This window comes from Stegastes partitus, unplaced genomic scaffold, assembly GCF_000690725.1.
Source record: "Stegastes partitus isolate 25-593 unplaced genomic scaffold, Stegastes_partitus-1.0.2 Scaffold224, whole genome shotgun sequence".
NCBI lineage: Eukaryota > Metazoa > Chordata > Actinopteri > Pomacentridae > Stegastes > Stegastes partitus.
In genome coordinates, this window is record NW_007577955.1 from 561,478 (window position 1) to 565,645 (window position 4,168).

Here is a 4,168-nt window from a genome sequence, read left to right on the forward strand (position 1 = left end):
TTTTTTGAACATTATAGTTTGTAATATTAGTAAAATTGTAAAGCAAACTGAACAAGAAAAATGTTTTTGTGATTTTCAATCTTTGTCTTTTGCTCTCTGAACCAATACTGGTGTTGAAATGTGGAAAAAGTCTTCCAATTACCTAACAGAACCGCAAGTATGTCTCTGTTAATGTGACTTCATGCAGTTCAGACTTCTGTCATGTTCAAAGTGAAATGTTTCTGGGTTTGACTAAGTAAGACTGTTGTCTCAGCTTTTACAGAAAAGCCAGCATTCAGATGACAGAAGACTAACGGAGACAAATGCATGCCTAAAAGGGGCTAAAATGACGTGCAGTCTGAACAGTTTTTATTCAAAGACACATCAAATGAAGTAGATATATGGTTTGAAATTACAGTGATAATGACTAGAATCTGATCTATTAAATGGCAACCCTTAAATCTAAAGGAGCAACCATTCATAATAAATCCAGTGGTTGAGAAAATGCAAATTCACATTTATTAAATCTAAATTTGACAGATTGAAGTCCCTTTTTTCTTATCAAACAGTCAGAAATGCAAAGCTTACTATCAGAGGACCAAAAAAACCCCAACATTTGTATCATTAAATAACTGAAACATGTTAATTTTGTAAATTGTAAATGGTCTGCACTTATATAGTGCTTTTCTACCTTTGCGGCACTCAAAGCGCTTTACAATGTTTTCTCATTCACCCATTCACACACACATTCATACACCAATGGCGACAGAGCTGCCATGCAGGCGCTAGCCTGCCATTGGGAGCAACTTTGGGTTCAGTGTCTTGCCCAAGGACACTTCGACTGTGGAGGGGGCGGGGATCGAACCACCAACCTTATGGTCAGAGCACAACCGCTCTACCACCTGAGCCACAGCTGCCCAATTTGTGCATTTTAACTTAAAAATTACTTTAACTGTTTATTAGTAATCAAAACTGTAGCTGATTATTTTCCAACAGACAAGCAATTTGTGTGCGATGCATGTAAATTTCAAGCACTAAGTGAAATCAAAAGCTACAACACAAAATGTTGTGTTTAGCTACAACGCAAAAAATGAAAAGCTGTTGTGCCTCTCTCTGTTTAGTGAGACTACACCGTGTGAATAAACCCAAGTCCTCGCGGAGCGTTTATGTGCCATTAACCCTCCGTCAAGGTTATCCACATCCTCGGCTGAATGAGATGTTACAGAAGTAAACAACTTCAGGAGCTGACTGCGGGAACGGCAACAAAAGCCTTGACTGACGACTGCTTGTGGGGCTGAATTCCATTTATAAGCTTCTTTGCTTGTATAATACCTGTGACAAAAAACATCAACTCTTCTCTACGGTGAATTTACACTGCGGTGTAATCAACTCCAGGGCATCCTTCTGAGTAATTTCATTTCATTATTCATTACTACATGTGTTGAACAATAAATGTTTTGAATAAAAATGGAAGAAATTGATGAGATTTTCTCTGTTTCTTAGAATTTTTTCATGTTCACTTGAAACATTCTCCTTTTTTCCCCCCCAGTGAAGGCTGCAGTAAATGGTGATGGAAACGAGGCTGCTGAATGAATGTACAGAGGAGATGCTGGTGTGCACGACACTTGTGCTGATTAAAGTCTGTAAAGTAAATGTGTTATAAGTATGTCATACCACAGAAAACTGTTATTAACTTCAAAGACAAGTTTAAATGATTCAAACAAACTGGAAAGTACATGAATTAGGTTTCAGAACAGTGAAAAAAAATCAGCAGCATTCTCTCCACTGAAGGCTGACTGACAGCTTTCACATGAGCACAAAAGAACAGTACTAATTGCACATATGGACCTGAGTTCTAACTAAATCAACAATGTTAGATAAACTTAAGATATGGAAAATTTGTCATGATGAAATAATACTGTAATAAGCTAAGCACACAAGGAAACCTACACTCACTGATAGGCATGTACTGATAGTGGCGGATGTTGGCAGGACAGGAAACGGTCAGTTCATTCATCACTAATGTCTGTAATTTTGTCTGTCATTTAAATTTAATTCAATCTTTATTCAGTCATGACTATCCTTAAATCTTCGTCGGTAATATTAGTTGGTGTAAAATCAAAGCAGGTGCTGATCCTCAGTGCTTTACCATTGTGGCTCCTCACTAAATCAATCCACCTCTTCTTCATCTCATCAGTCTGGGGAAATTTAATAACAGAAGCCAAGCTGTTCTGCAAATTCTGGCATCTAGAGAAGATGCATTTGCAAAGCTAGCTGCAAACTGTTGGCTGGTAGGTGTAACAAATAAACACGGATGCTAATGGGCTGTAGTTGATGTATCCGTAGGGAGAAGGGTCATGCCAAAACCATGAAAACAAAAATAACGAAAAACAGTCTAACTCCACAATTCAGTCCTACATAGCAGAGCCCTGCGCCTGAAGCTTGTATACACAATGTAAAGTGTCATTGATCCGGTGTCTTCTCCTTTCCCGCAGGGAAAACACGTCATTATACTGTGTAGAATTAATAAAGAAATGCATATCTGTTGGTAATAACGTTTCAAATTTACAATTAAACTCATAAGAATTTGTTATTCTTGGGCAGTATATGCACATTTCATACATGTCTTGATAGCATGTTGTTTAACATGTGCAGGAAGAGGAGCTTATCTTCAAAAAAAATTTACTTTGACCTGGGTGAATGAAGCAGGTGTCGCATTAACCCAAAGGTGGCAGTTTTGTGCCCATTGTATCGTAACACTTTTTGTTCAGCTCTTTTCTGTCTTTGTCAGTAACAACTAGGACCTTTACACACGTCAGACTTGCCTTGCTTTGCTTTTGCATTGCAAAAACCTACTTCAGTCCTCTTTTTAAATGAACGTGTTGACTCCAACTTTCTGGTTGAGGTAAATCCTGTGACTCGCAGTTTATTTGTTCAAAGCCCACCAGCAAAACCACCTGCTTCTGCGAGATCTTTGTTGGGTCCAGCAGGACCTGCAGGATCCCAAAGCAGTCGTCTACTACATAGTTCATGGTCTTTTAACATGCTCTCAGTAGTTATTTTCTGGCATGTATGATGTGTTTAGAGACGAATCCCTGAATTTCCTTTACATGGTCTTCATGGAGTGCACAAAAAGTTACACCAAGGACTGATGTAATTGTGGTTTGAGCATTTCATACACTGAAGCATAAATTCATACAAAATTCCTGTAGTTAATCCCTCTGTGTGCAGACAGAGATCGCTGTGCCGTGTCCTTCAAACCACCTTCAAGCATGAAAAAAATTGAAAATTACTTTGTCAATCTTGACAAAGACATTCCTCACAGAACAAAAGAATCTGTGAAGGAAAAAGAGTTATTTTAATAAATAATTTTAACGTTGAAGTCATTCTGTGGGTCAAAAGGAAAGTTACCCTGTAGAGTTTTTGAGCACTCGTCGTGCCATTGAACGATTCTGTATGATCTTAGTCAGATGTTTGGGTCAAAAACTGTGTATAGCCCTGATTCAACATATTCTACGAATTGATGATCGGTGGTGATAACGGTGAGACACATAACAACGTGTGAGCAAAAGGTGGGAAAGAAGGAAATGACAAGCAAGTGCAACTAAATATAACAGACAAGATCCATAGTGTTAAAAAAAAGGACTGTGCAAAATGTTTATGAGAAAACATGAATCCAACATATTCATCCAGCCCTGGGGAGTATTGTGGATTAGCTGTAGTACCTTGTTGCAGCATTGGGGGAGCCTCTCCATGTGGATTACCGTAGCAACCATAGGAGGTGGGCAGGTGCATGTTGGGGGTTTAGCGAGTAACGAGGCATCATGACAAAGTACTCTGAGAGGCACATTAAGCTGATCAAGTCAAAAAAAAGGTCACAGCAAGACGTCACTGTAATACTCTAAATTTCATAAATAACAACTAATTCTATGATCTCTATTATATATCTGCAGTTTTGCCAGCAATATGAGCAAATGATCAATATAAAGTTTGCTAATCTTGTATTATTTACTATATGAAGAACAAATTGATTGGACAGCAGATGTAAACAAATGATCGGGCTTAGGTTCCTGCTAGGGATACAAACTTCCTTGTCGGTTCGCTACAATGTTAAACAAGGGGCTCTACTGGGTGGCACAATCAGGTACATTTTTTGACACATGTCCTTTTTCTTCTGCTTTATCAGTTA

At 38.4% G+C, this 4,168-nt stretch overlaps 1 protein-coding gene across 1 annotated transcript in view; it reads right to left on the reverse strand.

Moving 5' to 3' along the window:
• LOC103356846 (chloride channel protein 1) overlaps positions 1 to 4,168 on the reverse strand; it is a 56,266-nt gene that overhangs the window by 10,234 nt on the left and 41,864 nt on the right. The gene's annotated exons all lie outside the window — the stretch shown is intronic.